Below are 21886 nucleotides of genomic sequence, written 5' to 3'. Positions count from 1 at the left end.
AAGTTCCAATTCAAGGAATGTGGCAAATTTTAGGGCACCAAGCCCCCTCCAAGGATTGTAATGACTTACCTGATCCCCCGGGCCGGTGCTCCAGTTAGCAGAAAACTGCACTGGCCTGGGGCTAGCGAGAAATCCTCTTCCTTCACACAGGTGAGCAAAAAGCTGGACTTTGACAAAAATCTGGCTTTTTCACTCTACGGCGCCCACTAGATTTTGAAGAGAGAACGAAAAACATTGCTCACTTGCACGTTCCCTGGGCCAGTGCAGTTTTCTGCAAACAGGAGCACTGCCCCGGGTATCAGAGAAATCATTACAATCCTTAGGGGTGCCCTAACATTTGGCACCCCATCGATTGGAGCTTTCCTTCTCCTTTAAAAGAGAACAAAACCCCCCAAGATGCAACAGCCCCCCTTCAACTGCCCTCCATCTGCCCCCTTACCTCTCCCTCCCCACACATTGTATTATGCAGAAAGTTGCTCCTGTTTGGAAATCTGAGCTCAAAACGCAGAGTATCGCTGCGGAGTTCCTTTGCACCATCTTCTGCCCATTCATATCTCTTTGGAGACACGGAGTTGGGGCTAGTCAGAAATCCACTTTAATTGTGGGTTTCCAAACAGTAGCTTAGGGGGTTTAATTCTCTTCTAAACACCAAGCTGGAAAGAGTCAGAAGAAGGCACATTTATTATTTACAATCTGACAGGGGGTACTGGCATATTGGCATCCCCCTGTGAATTAGACTTTCCTTGTCCTTTCACTTAACGGTGAACTGCCCTTTTAATCAACAAAGAAATTAAATAAAATAGAATAACAAAGTATGACTAACAAATGATACAGGTAGGGAACATGTTATTCAGAATGCTTGGGACCTGTGGTTTTCGGGATAAGGGATCTTTCAGTAATTTTATCTCCAGATCTTATAGGGATACTGTCATGGGGAAAACATGTTTTTTTTCCAAAATGCATCAGTTAATAGTGCTGCTCCAGCAGAATTCTGCACTGAAATCAGTTTTTCAAAAAAGCAAACAGATTTTTTTTATGTTTAATTTAGAAATCTGAAATGGGGCTAGACATATTGTCAGTTTCCCAGCTGCCCCCAGTCATGTGACTTGTGCTCTGATAAACTTCATTCACTCTTTACTGCTGTGCTGCAAGTTGGAGTGATATCACCTCTCCCTTCCCCCCCCCCCAGCAGCCAAACAAAAGAACAATGGGAAGGTAACCAGATAGCAGCTCCCTAACGCAATATTACAGCTTCCGGGTAGATATAAGAACAACATTCAATAGTATAAATCCAGGTCCCACTGAGACACATTCAGTTACATTGAGTAGGAGAAACAACAGCCTGCCAGAAAGCAGTTCCATCCTAAAGTTCTGGCTCTTTCTGAAAGCACATGGCCAGGCAAAATAACTGTTGGTTCAGGAAAGTTTTATATTGTAGAGTGAATTATTTGCAGTGTAAACAGTGTAATTTATAAATAAATACTACACCATAAAAATCATGACAGAATCCCTTTAAATTTACTTAAAAAGAACTGAAACATTAAATAAAACCAATAAGAATATTCTACCTTCAATAAGGATTAATTATACCATAGTTGGGATCAAGTACAAGATACTTTGTATTTTATCACAGAGAAAAGGGAAATCAATTTTAAAAATGTAAATTATTTCATTAAAATCAAGTCTATGGGAGATGGCCTTCCTGTAATTTGGAGCTTTCTAGATAAAGGCTTTCTGTATATCAGATCCCATACCTGTACTATGTTATTATTATGCAGAAACCAAGACAAAGCTTCCCATGGCCCTACATCCTGCAGTCAAGAAGCAGTTCGTTTTTACCAATGCAGGGTATCTAGAGTGCTGAAACGTCACATCTGATTGGTTGCTATGGGTAACAAGACCTCTGCAAACGTTACCAGTGTTTTTCCATAAGCCTGTTACCATTTTATATGCATACATTAAAGTGGCAGTTCCACTTACATAGTATATTTGAATGTCATTTGAATGAAATCCTGAAAAGTGTAAAGATAATTTAGCTTGCATAAGAGAGATGAAATATATTTAACATTAATGAAAAGTCCACGGTTGACTAAATTTGCATATTCAGCAAAACGTTGTTGTGCATAAACAGGATGAATATAAAATATACAGTATAAAATGATGGTACTATACCGCCTAATATTATTAATTAGAGAAATGCTAAATATTTGGGCAATGAGAGAATTACACAACAAGCAAATGAACAATATCCAGGGCTAAAAGTACACACATTTCTGTTTTCTTCCCAATACACCAAAACCCATTCTGCAGTGTTGCTAAATCAATCACCTTTTCTTTAAACATCTGTTATTTTGATTTATCTGGGCAGCCCTGCAAAGTAATGGCTTTTATTTTTCTCATGTATTTATATGCAATGTCAACTGATGGTGCAGATTGCTCAATATGAACTAACAGTCTTGTGGAACAGAGATACAAAATGCTGTTAATGACGTTGTATTTATCATCTGCTTTTGATCTCATGATGTTTTTGCAAGTTTTTGAATCTGTGCCAGTGAGTCCTAATGTTGCAGGAACATAGCTGAATGGGCATAGCAGGGCAGGGTTGTCTTTCATGGCTTAGAGCTTAGGTTGAAATTGGACAGGTCCATTTTAAATCAAGTTAATCTCTGATCAATTGTTGCTGAAGTACAACCCCCAGCTCCCTGATCGTTTATGATAAAGGAACTCTAATATTCTACAGTAACTAGGGTGCCATGGACCCACCAGAAAGCCTTGGGTCACTGGCACAATGATCAAACTAATTATCCTCCTTTCTTCATAAAACCCTGACCTTTTATGATATCTAATGTTCTTAAGTAACTAGAGTGCCAGGAGCACACCATAAAGCAGGGGTGGCCAAAAGGTAGATCAGGAGCTACCAGTAGACCTTTAGCAGTTGATCTCAAGACTATGTCAAAAAACAGCTTGTCTAAATCACTGTCCTATTTCATGCTTTTTTTTCAGATAAATACATTCTCATGAATCAATATAATGTTAAAGTAATAGTTTCCATGGAACAGAATGCTAACAATGCTTTTATGGATGTAGATCATAATGGGACAATGTCACTCAAAGTAGACCCCCGCATTAGTGAAGTATGGGCACTCCTGCCATAAAGCCTTGGGTCACTGATCCAGTAATCAACTCCTTTCTTCACAGCACCCTGACTTTTATAATAAAGGAACTCTATTGTTCTACAGTAACTAGGGTGCCATGGGCCAGGTCTGGAATGGGATTCACAATAGGCCCTGCCATTCCAAGTACACAAAGGCCCAAGCAGCCCCCCACCAGCCCAATAAATAGTTACTGTGTATGGCAATTTACAGCAGCCCATCTGGCATTTGCCAGAACCCACAGATTCCCAGTCCAGGTCTGCCATGAGCCCACCAGAAAGCCTTGGGTCACTGGCACAATGATCAAACTAATTGTCCTCCTTTCCTCTTAACACCCTTACCTTTTATGATTAAGGGACTCCACTGTTTTAAAGTAACTAGGGTGCCAGGGGATCACCAGAAAGCTTTGGGTCACTGGCCCAATGATCAAACTAATTGTCCTCCTTTCTGTCCTTCACTCAGTATCATCCCACCCCCTCTTCTAAATCTTAAATGGGAAATGGACATGATATAGGCATACAAGGCCACATGGTTGAGTAGCATGAGTGCCCACTGAAAACTGTATCGGCCCTGCTAGTATTGGACTGATGGTTGCCTACAGAAGTGGTAATATCATTCTTAGTAGCAGACTGTACAAACAAGAGATTTCCCAGTACCTGGGTGGGCCAGTCTGATACTAGTAATGATATTAGCACCTCTGTAGACAACCATCATAATTCAAGAAGGGCAGCAGGTCTGAAATCAAGTTGGGGTGTCTATTCTTGTAGGTGCAGATTATTGCACTGCTGCCATGGGCTTTGGGGGTTGGGGATATGTTTAGCATTCTTTTTAGCTTCAAGAAGCACCTAAAGGTTCTATTATACAAACAGTTTAACATATTGTTTTTAAGGGGAGTTGATTTTGTATGTTCTCCCCATTGAGTTTGTATATTCTCCCAGTGCTTCAGCAGCAATGGAAGGGAGGGTAACAAAGCATTGGGACCTAGGTAGGCAAGAAAGGTAAATATGGCCTTGAGGAAACTGTTAAATCTGTTCATACTGATTATATCCAATTAGCCAAAACCTTTAAACTGGCTCCAAATTCAGTTGGTCAGTCTAAAAAAAAGTGATAACACAAGACACAAAAGATGCCAATGGAAAATCAGGTCTATAATAGTGATGTGTTTTTCATGACCATTCAGTGACCAAATGACCAGGAAGATGAAAGTTACAATTAATAAGCATTTTAAAATATCCCATTTTCCGTCTCTGTTTAACCCTGTAAAAAGTCTTTCCCAGTTGTTTTGGTATAAAGGGATATAGGAGCGTGTGGGCTAATCTACACAGCGCAGGCTTCCATTGATCAAGAGTTTACTAGTCTATCTTCTAGAAATATGGTGACATGTGATCGAATTATATTTCTGCCTATAAAGACATAAAGGTTGTGCTGCTATATGCCTGTCATGCAGGATATGGCTACAAATAAATATCAGGTGATTTTTCTAATATATTTTTTATCAGCCGTAAACATTTTCTTGCACTGGTAATATAAAAAATGCTATGGGATTAACTCACTGGGCAGCACTAATCTATGTACTGTGTCCCACCGCTTAATGTCTTTGCATTGCAAATTAGATTATAGCCCCAGTTCACATAACATTAGTTGCAGTAGGAACAGCAAATATAAAGCCAACCGACCAGCTTTCCTGTCTTATTATCTAAGATACGTATACTGTATTATTTACTATATTATTCATTAATCAGTTTTTTTGGCCAATTTTAGCTGTTCTATGGAATGATGTTTAGATCAGGGAATATAGTTATGGGACCTGTTATCCAGAATGCTTAGGACCTGGGGCATTCTGGATAAGGGGTCTTTCCATAATTTGGTTCCCTACCTTACAAATTTTTTTACACATGGATCAACCCCAAGAGGATTATTTTGCCTGTAGTAATTATATCTTAGTTAGGATCCAGTATTGCAGTGAAAAGGGAAACCTTTTTTCAAAATTTCAATTATTTGATTAAAATAAAATGGAGTCTGTGGGAGATGAGCTTTCTGAATAACGGATTTCTGGATAACGGATCCCATACCTGTACTAGGAACCATATTTATCAGTGTAGCACGATGACTGCTCCCTTATAAAACCAAAGGCACAGGGAACCCAGTTTTTACTCCCAACTTGGAAAAGGGGGTCACTACTTCCTATATATACTATATATATATCTATATATATATCTATATCTATATATACATATATATATATATATATATATATATATATATATATATATATATATATATATATATATATATATATATATATATATATATATATAGCTTCCACACTGGCCATGCATAAGGTAGATTTTCTGACCATGGAATGCATATTCTACACTTTCCCCATCCCCTTTAATACTAGCTCCTCATATGCAAGACATGTGGGCAACTCCCAGGCATTTTGGATAAATAGCTAGATAGTTCTATGCTATATGTATTCAATTCATTTTGTTTGCTTTATTCTCTTTCATCAGTGAGTGCTGGGACTGTGCTGGAACTCATACATTTCATAAGACCCTGGTACAGTTAACTCTTACTTTGTACATAAATATGGAAATAAATCATCAGTTCCCATGTTTGAATATTTACTGATGTGATGTTTTTGCTTCCATGTACCTGTCTGTCGGATCATTATGAATCCAGACTCCAGCAACTTTTAATTTGAATGTGCCACGGGGGGAATTAACCAATGAAGATATGCCAATATGTTGTAGAACTGCATTGTGTAAATTGCATTTTTGTATGTTCTTGACTCTCCACACAAAGTACAAAAATATACAGGAATGTGTGCAGGGTGGGAGTCGGGTTCCATGGCCCCCTACACCCCCTCAGGAGCCCCCAGGCAGTACCCACCGCTGCAACTCTCCCTCTCCTCCCCCTCCCATGTGTACCTTTAAATTCTGTTCTTAGCAACTGCAATTGGGAGTTTGTGAGGAGCATGGCAAGTGCACACAGTTTTCAGCAGGGTGCAGGTCTGGGTCGGCAGGGCCCACTGGGATTTTTGTTGGTGTCCCGCTGGCCCAGTCCAACCCTAAAGGTGTATTGAACTGTGTTGACCATAGTGTGATGTATGAATAAGATAGGGACCCTTGAGACTGTAAAATATTCTACAGCAGGGACTGATGGCCATGTATAATCTTATTATAGCTTTGTGTAAAGAGGTTGACACTGTATAGATCAAGAATAATAAATAAATTAACATTCTAAGTTCTTTACCCTACGTTTTGGGGATTTTTAGCAGGATCTAGAAGATTGTCATTCGTGTTGACTCTATTATTTAATCCATTTGTGTAATAAACTCATTGTTAATAGGAACTGTAGTGTAGAGCATATTGCTGGCTTTGGTCTGGTGTTTCATTACTTTTCATAATGAGACAAAGCTAAAGAAGACAAGTCCACTGTATGTTCTTCTAAATGTTTGATGCTGCTAGTGACATTATTTTCCAATAACAAAGAGGCTCATGCTTTATTCAAGGGAACTACTGCTATGATGCCACGTTATACTAATTCAGTGGGGGGAGAAGACGTCACAGGTGAGGGAGTCATGGAATTGCAGGGTGAAGATGAGCAGCCCGTCATTGTAAAGGTACTAGAAATCAGGAGAATTACTAATCAACATCATTAAGTCCTATGATTAAAGTGACTACTGACATGCCTTTTGTATTGTCCACTTTTGTTTGGTGGTTTCTACTTTCACTATTTTAAATATTTACAAGCATTTATCTCTCTTATTGTGTGCAGTTGGCCACCGTATTTGGCATCATCTTTTAATCTGGAACTGGTCTATAATATAAGATCTATTGCATTGGCACCAGAGAGAGCATGTTGTTAGTTTTTATCTTTTTCTTTTATCTATTTATTTGATTTCTTCTCTGCCATTTTCAGCTTTAGCATCAAAGTGAGCAGATGGTAGATCTAGGCACAAGCAATGGTTTTCCAGAAATCTGAATACAATTCTGGCGAGATTAACAATGTGACAGAATTTATTTTTTTGCTTCCCTATTTTGCTTCATGTTTTCTACTTGTTATGTTGGGTTGAAAAAAGACTAAAGTCCACCAAGTTCAACCTTTCCAAATGAATACCGACACACTCTCACACATACACTCACATAAACTATATACAGGTATGGGACCCATTATCCATAATGTACGGGACCTAAGGTTTTCTGGATAATGGATCTTTCCATAATTTGGATCTTCCTACCTTAAGTCTACTACAAAATTATGTAAACATTAAATAAACCAGATAGGCTGGTTTTGCTTCCAATAAGGATTAATCATATCTTAGTTGGGATCCTCAAGTACAAGGTACTGTTTTATTATTACAGAGATAAAGGAAATCATTTTTAGAAATTTGGACAATTTGGATAAAATGAAGTCTATGGGAGACGGCCTTTGCGTAATTCGGAGCTTTCTGCACAACGGGTTTCCGGATAACGGATCTCATACCTGTATATATCAATAGCTATACTAATTGTAGATTTTAATACATGAGTACGAGTTTATGTCCTGAAGTAAACAAAGAAAACTGACTGCCTAAAAAGATCTTGCCAAACATGCACCTAAAATACTCATTATGCATGCTCATGAGGGGAAATAGAAATCCGGGCCTGTTAATAGCAACTTTTATAATTCTACAATTGACTGATGATCCCAATTATATTACTATATTTAACTATATTTGCATATGCCTTCTATCCCGCAGTGACACCACTGTGTAAAACCATTGTCATTCACCCTAGAATAGGCCAAGGTAAGAGTACATTTGTTTCTATGGGTGGATTTCAAGATGTCTGTACACCTAGGCCCCCAGGTGCTCGCACCCTCTTTGCACCCAACCCCCCAAGCTCACACACCACCCCACCCCCAAACTTTTGCCTCCTGGTCCTTTGTGACTTCCTACAAATCCGGGCCTGTTTGTTTTTTATCACCTTTACCATAAAAAGATACTATAACCCCTGGATATTAGTACAGCTGCACTACACATCTACTGATCTCTGTTATGCTGATGGTTTCTAATACACAACTCCCAACATTTTGGAAATAAAAAGAGGGACAAAAAAGTTGGCTTTTGGTTTTTTGACCACACCCATTTCTGTGGTCACAATAATTACCATGTTCATTTTACAAAATTTGTCAGGTTATGAAAGTTTGAACATATTTCTGTGCTTCTTTTCAGTTTTTACAGTTTTGCTAATGAAGGTGAATTGCCCTTTAAGCTGTGAGTCAGTTTCCCCAAGAGACCTGCTTATTGTTACAACTACTTATTTGCTTATCTCAAAATTGTTACCAAAGTATCTTATCTGCTGCTGAGGCTGTTCTGGGCTCTCTGCTAAAAGCCAATCAAGTTAGAAGCTTTGTTTCTTTTTGTGGCTATTCAGTGTAGAGAAAAACGGGACTTTCCAGTACAAACAAGGGACTGCGGGTTGAACTGTCAAAAGAGGGACTGTCCCTCTAAAAACAGGACCGTTGGGAGGTATGTCTGATGACTGTGGGGAGGCAATTGCTTGTGTGAAACATTTAACCTTCTCCTTGCGACCAATAAAATTAAAAACACCAGACTCAATTTTCCTTTTCTTAAGGCTCTTACACATGAGCGTTTTTACCTGCGCTCCCCTGCGTTCCGTTTTTCGGCGTTCAGCCGCAGGGGAGCGCAGGAATAGACGCATTTCATTATTTCAAATGGGGCTGTACTCACACAGGCGCATATAGGCGCCGAACGCAGGTTGAGACGCAACATGCTGCATTTTTCCTGCGTTCGGCGCCTACACACGCCTGTGTGAGTACAGCCCCATTTGAAATAATGAAATGCTTCTATTCCTGCGCTCCCCTGTGGCTGAACGCCGAAAAACGGAACGCAGGGGAGCGCAGGTAAAAACGCTCATGAGTAAGAGCCCTTAATGGTAGCGGATGGCCACAGCTTTATTAAATCATTTTTAATCAAACATAATGGGAGACCAGATGTGCTGCCAAGTCTGCACAGTGCTCCAGGTGCCTGTGATGCTGAATGAGGAGGAGGGTAAGTGATCTCCCTTTTTATACCAGCCCTCTTATTAGTGTCCATCACCAATCACTCACCTCCACGTCATTATGCCCAGAGTTCCCTCTGCTCCCTAGCACCTCCCCACAGACCCCGACACCCTTCGCTAACCACTTTGGTGCCGTACACTCTTTGGTTAATAAGAGCAGTCAGAATCTCAGTCATTTTCTTTCTCTTTTAAAGGACTGTAAACCCTCAAAACAAATTAATGTAAATGTAGCTTTCACGATATTAACAGTTGTTACATGGCTAATAAAATAAATCTGAAACCACAGCACCAGATCCGTAGAAAAGGAAGTCAGTGGAAAAAAGAACATTCTTGTGAGGTTGCTCTGCTCAGCAAATTAAGTTAGTGAGCAGAGAAGAGTCATGTGAGACAATGCTGGTCAGTTTAAACCCGGACAACATCACAAGAATTTCCTTTTTTTTTTCTTTAAATAAAATTAATTTCAGTCGGCAGAAGTAATGTTTCAAATTCATCATACTAGCCTTGTACAAAACGCTTATTTATATATATGACGTTAATTGCTTCAAGGGTTTACATATCCTTTAAAGCACACTTCTGCTATTTTGTGCAACAGGATTGATATGAAATTAGTTTTTATATTGTTGAGAGGGTTGTAGCTTCACAAGTACACACTATCTTATATATATCTAGCACAGGGAGATGTTAGGAGCACCCAGCTGGTTAGTGAACAGAAGATGCAATGACAGTTGACAAAATTACTTTTTAATAAGTTGGCCCCTACTGAGTCTCCAGGGGCTCCAATTGAGTCTTCAGGGGCTCTTTTGCGCATCTTAACAATGACACAGGGTAGATCACTTAGCTTTATACTCACTTGAAACAATGGTTACATCTCATACAATCTGGCAGCCCGGCAGGAAAATAGAACTCACAAGACGAGAAATATGGTTTCCCATTACTATCAACAATCCCTCTTTATAACAGGAGTGTGTTTTACATTAGAAGTTCTGTGAATCATAACAATTTTTATATAGGGTCTAGGGCAGTAGTTCCCAATTCCCATCCATATTCCTCTAGGTGTAATATCTTTACAGTCACCACCCATTACCCTGCCCCTTTAAAGGGGTTGTTCACCCTTCAGTTAACTTTTGATGTACAGTATGATGTAAGGATTGATATTCTGAGATAATTTGCTATTTTTTAAAAAAAAAAAAATATTATTTGTGAGTTATTTAGCTTTTTTCAGCAGCTCTCCAGTTTGTGATTCAGTAGTCTTGTTGCTAGGGTCCAAATTACACTTGCAACCATGCATTGATTTGAATAAGAGACTGCGATATGAATAAGAGGGAATTAATAGAAAGATCACTAATTCAAAAGTAGCAATAATAACAATATATTTGTAGCCTTACAGCGCATTTGTTTTTAGATGGGGAATGCAGTGTCGGCCCGGTGGGCCCTGACCCTTAATGGGCCCCTGCCGGGCCAGACCCCTCTCACGATCAGATTTTCAAACAAAAAAGTTTTCTTTAGGCGCCGCGCTATCTGCGCATATGCACAGCGTCATTCATGCAGGAGCCTTTCAAGCAGACGCTCGGCGCATCACGGTAGGGGGTCAGGGGGGCCCTGGACAGTAGTCCCGGTGGGGCCCGGGCCCCCCAGTCTGACCCTGGGGGTATGTGACTCCCATTTGAAATCTGGAAAGAGCCAGAAAAAGAAGACAAATAATTCCAAAACTATAAGGGCTCTTACTCACTGGCGTTCCGACCTGCGCTCCCCTGCGTTCCGTTTTTTGGCGTTCAGCCGCAGGGGAGCGCAGGAATAGACGCATGTTATTATTTCAAATGGGGCTGTACTCACTCAGGCGCGTGTAGGCGCCGAACGCAGGTTGAGACGCAACATGCTGCATTTTTCCTGCGTTCGGCGCCTACACGCGCCTGAGTGAGTACAGCCCCATTTGAAATAATGACATGCGTCTATTCCTGCGCTCCCCTGCGGCTGAACGCCGAAAAAACGGAAAGCAGGGGAGCGCAGGTCAGAACGCCAGTGAGTAAGAGCCCTAAAAAAAAAAAATACTGAAGATAAATTGAAAAGTTGCTTAGAATTTGCCATTCTATAACATTCTAAAAGTTAACTTAAATTAACCACCCCTTTAAACAAAAAACTATTAAAAGGTTCAGGGGTTTTACAGGATACAAGTGTCTTTAAATAGTAAAGTACAGCAAATATAAATAAATATTCTAATTTTAAAAAAGTATATAAATATAAAGAAGTTTTAGTGGGGTAATTTGGATGCAATGCTTTCACTTGCAAAGGTAAAAAGATTTTTTGTATCTTTTTCGTTTTTGTTATCATTAAGAACGCGCAGAAGAAGGACAATGTTTTATGTGAGCTTCAAAAAAGCTTCAAAAAAGTTCTTGAATTTTGATTTCAAGTAGTGCACCACAAGTTATGGCTTTTTTTTTTTTTTAACAAATATATGTTTAAAAATATTTAGTTTAATTTTCATCTTATCATTTTCCCTGTCTTCTCTTTGTCTCTCCTATTGCATTCAATCAGAATAAAGGTAGGGGATCCATTAGAATTACTGGTCATCTCCCATAGACTCAATTTTAATCAAATAATTCAAATTTTTAAAAATAATTTCCTTTTTTTCTGTAATAATAAAACAGGACCTTTCTACATGATCCCAACTAAGATAGAATTAATACTCTACAACAGTGGATGGGCCAGCAATGTCGACATGGCTTTCCTAATATTTGCTGAGGAATTAGCATTTGTACAACCCTCATGAAGGTTTAATCCTTCTTCCAATATATTTGTAGGTAGGTATTAAACAGTTGCATGCAATAATTGATGGTCCATCAGGAATTGTACTGTGGTGGAGCAACCTGTTTAGTTTTGTCAGAAAATCTCCCATCATGTTGTATGTATAATAAATGTCTCGCTATCCAGTAAAATTTAGGGGCAGATTTACTAAGCTGGAGTGAATAGTTTGAATGCCAAAATATTCGTATATTGGGTACTTCGACCATAGAATTGGTCAAATTCGATCTAATCGAATGATTCGAAGTAAAAATCGTTCGACTATTCGATAATCGAAGTACTGTCTCTTTAAAAAAAACTTCGACTTCATACTTCGCCACATTAAAGCTACCAAAGTGCAATGTTAGCCTATGGGGAACTTTTCCACGTTCCAATAAAAATCATTTGATCAATCGCTTAAAATCGTTCGAATCGTTCAATTCGAAGGATTACTATTTTTATTCGATCGTTCGATCGAACCTTTTGCGCTAAAATCCTTCGAATTCGACCCATGATAAATCTGCCCCTTAGAATGCATCTATTTAATATTATAACTCTGATTCTGCAGCTCTGGTTTAGAAGCAAAAATATTGGTTTAGATACAAAGCAAAATATCTTCTTATAGCTCTTATGGATGTTTGGTGTAATCTGCCAATGAAATTCCCATTTTTTAGCATGGCTTCCAAAATGTCTAACTGCTCTTGTTTATTCATGACTGCTAATATGCGTTAGTCTTTTCCACTAGCGTATGTGTATATCAGTTACTGGAACACTTTAGAAGCAATAATACAGTCGCATGAGAAGGAATCCGGTGGGACTTTGAGCTCCATATTATACCAGCATTGCACAACTCCTTTAATTAGACACTTTGTTTTCCTGCTCTGAGAATTACACGATGCAAGAGATCAATTTGTGCTTTTTCTGGTTGTTGCAGTGTGTATGGGAGAGCCAGAATGAATCTGGGCTTGTGGATTTAAATATATAAATTACATACAGCATTACCTTTGTAATTACCTTTGTAATAAAATAATTGATCTTGTGCCACCATGGTCATTAATTGGTGACTGCCTAGAAGGGAATTACAATTATCACTTGTCAGAATCTAAAGGAAATTGCATCCTCTAGAAAAGGCATTTTTTAGAAATTCTGTAAAAAAAATCAAATACAGGTATGGGACCTGCAATTGAGAATGCTTAGGAACTGGGGTTTTCCAGATAACAGATCTGGAACAGATCAGATCTGTAATAATAATAATTATATCTTAGTTTTGATCACGTGCAAGGTACTGTTTTATTATTACAGAGGAAAAAAAATCATTTTTAAAAATGTGGATTAATTGGATAAAAGGAAGTCTATGGGAGATGGCCTTCTAGGGTTACCACCTGTCCTGTTTTGACCTGGACAGCCTTGTATTTTGAAGGGCTGCCTCGGTCAAAACTTCCTGCTTGGTTTTCAAAATAAGGAAAACCGGGCAGGACTCCCCATGACACGGCGATCGGGCAATCACCACAACATAGCCCCGTCATTCGTCGTCACGGTCCCACCCCTTCATGTCACAGCCACATCCCTATATGTCACAGCCCCGCCGCGTCAATGAGTTACATGACTTTTTTTTTTTGCTTTACCCTGGTGTAACAGGGGCTAATTCTAAGCAACTTTTACCATTGGCCTTCATTATTTATTTTTTATAGTTTTTGAATTATTTGCATTTTTCTTCTGACTCTTTCCAGCATTCAAATGGGGGTCACTGCCCCCTTCTAAAAACAAATGTCCTGTAAGGCTACAAATATATTGTTATTGCTGCTAGGGGAATTTGGACCCTAGCAACCAGATAAAACAGTACCTTGTACTTGATTCCAACTAAGATCAAATGAATCCGTATTATGATTAATTAGGCAAACAATTCTGTTGGGTTTAATTAATGTTTAAATATTTTTTTTTTAGTAGACTTAAGATATAGAGATCATGGAAAAAACCCTTATTCGGAAAACCCCAGGTCCCAAACATGTTGGATAACAGGTCCTATACCAGTATTCCTATGATTGTGATGCATGGCTTCAATTCACAGAAATTCACAACGGAGCTGTGTGATATTGCCTTTTTCATGCACATAGTTTGTCCTTTCTACTTGCCGTGGTTGCAAAGTGTGGAAGTCGTGATCTCAGCTGGACAGTATTACATCAAAAAATTGGTTCCAATGACCCGTAAGGCTTTTGCACACAATGTAGAAATATTTGTTTTGATGATTCCCATTTACTGGCATTCATCTCCTTCTGTGTGTCCAGCTTAAGATCAGTCTATTGAAATGGTGCATTTGGGTTAAGCATACAACAAAGTCAGACTGTGCCCTTGGTTGTATGTACATATATATATATGTTTGGCCAAACTGCTAAAGTCAGTCAAGAGGAGAATTAGAAAACAGGTTAATTTCAAGGCTTGGTAGTATTTTCTTTTTCATGATTATGTGGCTGAATTGGAGCTAAATAAATTAGCTCTTGATTGGAGAACCCATTATACAAGTGAGGTTCAATCCTTTGTATAAACATGACCTGTAGCTGGGAACTGTTCGCTCGCCTCATGTCACATAACTGATGGGTTTGTTCTGATTGCTATTTACATTTCCCTACAACAAGAGCCCAGTGATTTTCATACCTCTCCACTTCTCTAGGACCAAGGGCCATTAAATGAAGTACTATTGGCGGTGTCAAGTGTATTGATCCGATGAGTCTGGTCAGAAGTTATGCAGCAAAGAGGAGTTATAGACAGAGGACGGCAGCTGTCTTTAGAGCGGAAACTTGCCATTACTCAATGTGCAGATGTAGATCTTCCATCAGTAACAGTTTAATGGTTTCTGCATACAAACATTTGTCACAGTGCTAAATTAGCTCATTTGTTTATTTTAGGGCATAATGTAATAAGAGGCGCAAAGTTTACCCCAGGCCAAGTAACCCATGGCAACCAGTTTGCTTTCAACCGGCAGATCTTCAATTGCTACCTGCTGATTGATTACTGTGGGTTACAGGAACAAACAATCTACCTCTTATTACATTACCTCCCCTTGTTTAATCTACACGTCTGCAATTAAGAGTTACAAAGGAATGAGGGGGAAAGCAATGTGCCACTCAGGAACAACAATTTTTCCTTTGGGTATATTTAATAAAAGCTTTGCGAGTCAATATCTTCTCATCCAGCAGCAGAGAAAAAGATTCCAAAAAATTAACCCACTTTCAACCAGGTCTTAAAAGTGGTTCAACTTTAAAGGGGTTTTTCACCTTTAAGGTAACTTTTATCATGTTATTGAACGGCCAATTCTAAGCAAATTTTCAACTGGTTTTCATTATTTATTTTCTATAGTTTTATAGTTATTTGCCTTTTTCTTCTGACCCTTTGCAAGGGGTGTCGCTGACGTAAGGCTACAAATGTATTGTTATTGTTACTTTTTATTACTGATCCTTCTATTCCGGTTCTCTACTATTCATATTCCATTCTCTTATTCAAATCAATGCATGGTTGCTAGGGGAATTTGGACCCTAATTACCAGATTGCTTAAGATGCAAATTGAAGAGCTGCTGAATAAAAAGCTAAATAACTCAAAAACATTCAATAATAAAAAATGAAAACCAATTGCAAATTGTCTCAGAATGTCACTCTCAACATTATACTAAAAGTTATCTCAAAGGTAAACAACCCCTTTAAGTTAACTTTAGTATGATATAGAATGGCCACTCATAAGCAACTTTTCAATTGGCCTTCATTTTTTCTTTTTTTTATAGTTTTTGAGTTATTAGCCTTCTTCTTCTGACCTGCTACAACTGGGGACACTGACCCCATCAAAAAATAAATGCTCTGTAAGGCTACAAATTTTATTACTCATCTTTCTATTCAGGCCCTGCATGGTTGCTAACGTAATTTGGACCCTAGCAACCAAACTGCTGAAAACTGGAGAGCTGTTAAATAAAAAGCTAAATAACTCAAAAACCACAAATAATAAAAAAAGATGACCAATTGCGCCGTCACAGAATACCACTCTCTACATCATGCTAAAAGTTAATGTAAAGGTAAACAACCTCTTTGAAAACAGATGCAGTATAATAAACTGTCTAATGAGCAGTGTTTCTTATTTTTGCACATTTATGCACTCTTATCACTTGTATTACAATCCCCCAGAATATGTTTTTATATTCTCCTTTTGACTGTCAACCTTTATTGGAAAGGTCCTTGCTTCCCCTCTTCTCATGATGCCACTAGTTGTATTAATAAAGTATAATAATAAGTATGAAGGGCAGATTTAGGAATCCCATATGATGTGGATCTCAATAACCATAATAACAGTAAATAGCAGCCACAGGAATCCACAGATGATGCATAGCTTGTGTGCATGTCAAGCTAGGAATTGTCTTTGCTTTTAGCTGCAAGGGCATTTTTTTCTCAACAATATCTCATTGTACTGAATGAATGTTTGCTGCACTTGGATAAGGTCTTTGCAATATCAGTGTTGACGCTTCTTTTTACATTTAGATAGTGCTATCATCATGGTGTAGACAAAGAATATATTTACTTGACTGCTGCTTTTTTTTAGATTATGCAGCCTTGAACAAATACGAAATTCGAGTAAGTGTCTACCATGCTATTCTGTTTTGAAACTGAAAAGACATTTTATCTAAAGGAACTACTTTTGGCTTATTCAGTGTTAAGTTTATCTTTATACTACCAAGAGTTACTTTTGTTTGTTTATGTATTATAATAATATATTATATTATATTAATTACATTCTGGCATTATGATGACATACATATACATGTGTAGAAAAAGATTGCCTGGGTAGGAGCCTTGCTGTGTGACAGGTTCCTTTGTTCTGCATTCAGCTGTTATAGACTCCGTCAGGTCATGTGTTTTGCATTTTGTGTCCAACCATGAAGGTAGAATAATTGCCGCAGGTTTTTGTGCTCCAAAACAGAGTCTGAATGATGCACAAGTTAAGGAGCACCGACGGGTGCAGCGTGTAGTAGAGCCCTGTACATGACATCTGCCCTATGGCTAACCAGCACTGGCATAACTAGAGGAAACAGACCCAAGGGCCCCCCTCCGGATCCCCATACTGCGTCGCTGTGTCCGCCACCCACCGGGTTACTAATCCCGGGGCCCCGCACACATGCGTCACAAATTGTTTTTTTTGTAGGGCCAGGAGATTAGGAGAGGGGGTCTGGGCCGGCGGTGGCCCATGAGGGCTGTGACTATATATATATATATATATATATATATATATATATATATATATATATATATATATATATATATATATATAGTGAATATATACTGATTTGATATTAGTGACTGGTGATCATAACATCTTAACTTCTTCCTTAAAGTTCGCTTCCTTTCTCGTTGGTTCCATAACAATCAGCACGACTGATGCCTCACGCAAGGAATCTACAATAAATCAGATCCGTATAAAATTGGCAGATAGCACACTGCATTTCACACTGGGCATATTAAAATCTCCCATAACTCTTTCACAGCCTTTTATGGTGATCTTGGTGATTTGTTTTTACTGATAACATGTCCAGTTCTTTTTCCTGTGCTGGGACTCAATATACATTGATTCCCAGGTTACTGCAGTTAACCATTTCTCTTGACCGTCTGTATCCTGCATTGTATCAGCATTGCTTTAATGTTATTGGGGATATATAGAGCAACTTCTTGACCTCCCTTACTTCCAACTTTCCACCCCTTTTCTGAGCAATGAATAACCAGGAATGTGTCCTGCTCATGATTGTTGCATGATGCAGAACAATAGAATCCAAAAATTGTTGCTTCCCGTTATTTAATAGGTGCAGTTACTTCATTATTTAAACTTGCACTGATGGCTTTTGGGACTTGTATCTTTCGGGTATGTTCTTTCCTTTTAACATAGAACAAAACTCAGTCGTTGCTAGCTGCCACTCATTTATATTGCTCTTAGATATTACTCCTACAAAATAAGTTATATATGTAGAATGCAGATTAAATTGAAAATATATTTCCATTAGCTTCTGTAAACCTGAATTGACATCTAAACACCCCCCCCCAAGTCACAGCACAAAGGTTTTATGAAATCTGCTATGGAATCTTTTGTTCTGATTTTCTTTTCTTCTCCAATTAAATATCAAATTAAAGACAAAACTATACTGCTTAAAGGGAATCCGTCACCCAAACAAAAAGCTGTAAAATAAAAGTCCTCTTAAAATTAAACATGAAACTCAAATTCTTTTTTTATTAACACATCTCTACCTGTTATATACTCGTTTGCAATTTCCAGCTGTCAATCATATATTGCCTGCCCCTCCTCTATGCTTTAGGCACAGAGGTGGGACAGGCAATTACTTTCACTTTCCATTCTGCATTTACTAGATATTATTCCACCCTTCACATTACCCCTCCCACCTCACCATCTAATTGTGTTGCCAGTACATGGCATGGGCATCAGGTTCCCAATTCTGGTGCATAAACAAGATTTTGGAATAATCTAATGCTTGCCTTAATAACAGTGCCTACAAAATGGCCGCTGCCTGTTTCACGTGATTGTCAATTCCAGGACTAAAAGAAACAAGATTTCAATAATTTATATAGAGTGAGTAAAGTTTTTTATGCTTGACTAACATCATAAAATAGTATTTAGAATTGTTTCTTATGGTGACAGGTCCCCTTTAAGGCATAAGTAAAATAAAAAATGCACCTTTGCCAGCTATATCACCATAATTCTGTTTATTTGGCCATGTACAATTGGGGACAACTTTGTCCAAGGGATTTTTCTAACAAAAAACGTTTCTCAAAATGAATCATATATGTAAATTCTTCACATAAGCCCATTAAGCCCAAGTAAAGTGAGAGCTATTCGATTCTGTATAATGAGCCGACATGTTACTTGTCCAGCCTAAAGGGTTTATTATACAGAAATTCTGTTTAAAAAATGTCTTTCTCTGTTTTGTTTTGATTGTATGGATGTTGCATGTTTCTTACAAGTTATTGGATGAATTTAAAGAAGCCATTTTTACTATTCTGCTTTAAGAAACTAAACACATATTGGCCCATGTTGCTGACTTTACTGCTCACAGTGTAAAACACAATTGACTCCTGTATAGACCAATGTAGAACTGGTATAGTTATGTTTATTTGCACATTGCAGAAAATATACTACAGGTATGGGATCCGTTATCTGTAAACCCGATATCCAGAAAGTTCTGCAACTCTATTTTATCCAAGTAATACAATTCTTAAGAAAACAAGTTCCTTTTTCCTTGTAATAATAAAACAGTGCCATGTAGTTGATCCAAACTAAGATATCATAAATCCTTATTGGAGGCAAAACCTATTAAATAAACCTATTGGGTCTATTTTTAATGTTCACATGATTTTCTAGTAGATAAAAGATCCGTTATCCAGAAACTCCTAGGTCCCTGAGCATTCTGGATAATAGGTCCCAAACCGGTATTCCCATGTTTATATTCCTAGAGTTAATAGGTTATGACAAAGTACATACCCGGATGTCATATTAATCAGGTATCATGTGGATGTTAATGTTCTATTTTGGGTATCTTTGTAGGTTGAATGAATGAATGATGCATGAAAATGACCAGCATGGAAGCATTTTCCAGATATTGTACACCAACGTAGATGAAAATTTAACTAACTGAATGATGGTATAGAACACATTGTACATGTTCTAATTACTAAACGAGTATTTTACATGCATTAAAAGTACTTCTCTGGAATCAAGAATTCAGCTTTTGTTAATTACAGCACAGAACAGACCGTAAAGCAGACCTTCTTCCAGCTTGTGCGTGAGCATGGAGGGAGCACCATGCCTGAACGTGCCGTGACTTTGTACGGCACCCTGCTATTATAATAAGTTGGCAATGTCAAGTACTCCTTGTGATTTGCATTCGGTGATCTAGTTCCTAAGCAGGATGTTGGCATGTGCCTGTGAGCAGAATGCACTCATTGACTACATATCACCAGGCAGAAAGAACTTATTGATTATTGCATGCGGTTCATTGCTTGTTCAACATGTGTGCCCTGTATAAGGCCATGCAACTTGTCATTTTCTAGCTGTAGTTGATCTTTAATGTCCATAAGATTTGGGCAAGTCTTATTGTTTAGCTGCATCTGAAGACCTCTATATAGATATGCAAAATAAAAGCCGTCCTTTTGCTGCACATAAGGGGAAACTTACCAAGCTCAAATTTGTCACAGCTGTTTTCTCTCTTCAAATAATTTTAAAACACCTCTTTGCTTTACCCTTCACAGGTTTCTATTTAAAACAAAGGTATATGTCATTCCTTTTTTAGCCGGGTGATGCAAGTGGGGTTTTTGGCACTATTTTTTTTATAACTGAGATTTTTCCTACAGGCTTATTTATATAAGATTTGTTTCCTTAGATCCGTTGCTGTCTCAGTACCAAAATACCCCAGTGAATGACCTCAGCATTAATTACCATGACTCAAAGGATTTCAATTTTCTTTTCTTTTCATTTTGCCCAAAAAAATCAGCAATATTCAACTGTTTATTTGCAATGTTCTTGTTTCCTCTTTCAGTAGACGTAAAATTGTATTCCAACTTACTCCTTAGGGTTCCTTTACTACACTATATGCTAAAGTGTATAGTACAAGTACAGTTGCCAGTAGACACTAGGATTGCCTGGCTGGTATTTCACTTTGCTAGCCAGGCAATGCTGGGGCTAGTATTACAAATTTACTATTAATATTACTACTAACTAATCTATCCTATAACTAGTCCTTCTGTCCCTGGCATGCCTCTGATTTGCCCCCATTGCACCTTCCAGCCATTAATGTAATAAACCCACCCCTTATCATCACAACTCCACCCCTTTATGTTATGTAAATAAATAGAAAAAGGGAATTGTCTGGGTCACACATACCACTTGGGAGCAGGGGCAGCAGAAAAACAACAGGAAGAAGGGGAGTAATAGACAAGGAGCAGAAGACAATGACAGTAGAGGAGAGACAGGGTGATGGGCAAGATGCAACAGAGCTTAAAAACATAATATACAAAAATACATGGGTTGCCGTAAGAAAATGATAGTGGAATAGTGGGAAACAGTCTTTATTGAAGTTAATTCTATATTCATAAATGAACTGACATAATCATATTAACATGAAATAAAATGTTGACCTTTTCTCAACAAGGGATGTTTCCATTAAATTAAATGTCAAGTCTATATTTTCCATAACACAATTATAATAACACATTCATTGTCATCTGGTTGGAGTTATGCTTGGTAAGTTGCCATTGTGTTAAACAATACACTCTGTAAGTACTTTGGGTAATATGTTTCTGCATAAACATATGCACATGTTTCAGTCATATATACCCCTGTTGCTCCTGATTCCAGTTAAAAATAGTTTCTTAAAGGAGACATGTAAAAACAAGAATGTGCCAGGGCATTATACTATTTTAAATATAGAAGGAATGTGCTAAAAAAGTGGTGTAAAGTGGTTTCTTTATTGAAAATTTCTGCAAAAACCTTATTAATCCTACCCATTTGTTCCACTTTCTGCTGCCTCCATTTCCAGGCTGAGCAGGGGAGCTGGTGGCACTCAGTACACTGCACTGTAGTATAGGAACCAATCAGTACCTATTAGATAGGCTGACCTGATAGGGAACTGAAGCCTGTCTTTGCCTGTGTGACTGCAGCACTGTGATTGGCTGTCACCCTCCAACTGTGCTTCTGACAAGGACATACCCTTCATTTTAAACATGGATAGTGACCATTAGTGATTCACTGAAATGCTTATCACTAGTGACCTTAGCAGATCTATATGGAGCTCCAATAAAGGATCCTTTTAAAAGGATAATATTTTACTTCATTCTTTGTGGGTGGTTTACATG

General features: G+C 38.2%; 1 protein-coding gene across 1 annotated transcript in view; it reads left to right on the top strand.

The window, feature by feature from the left end:
* The window catches only part of pde1b.L (phosphodiesterase 1B L homeolog), a 191491-nt gene that overhangs the window by 13680 nt on the left and 155925 nt on the right, over positions 1 to 21886 (top strand). The gene's annotated exons all lie outside the window — the stretch shown is intronic.

This window comes from Xenopus laevis, chromosome 2L (assembly GCF_017654675.1).
Source record: "Xenopus laevis strain J_2021 chromosome 2L, Xenopus_laevis_v10.1, whole genome shotgun sequence".
Classification (NCBI taxonomy): Eukaryota; Metazoa; Chordata; class Amphibia; order Anura; family Pipidae; genus Xenopus; species Xenopus laevis.
This window is presented reverse-complemented; position numbering and strand designations above follow the sequence as displayed.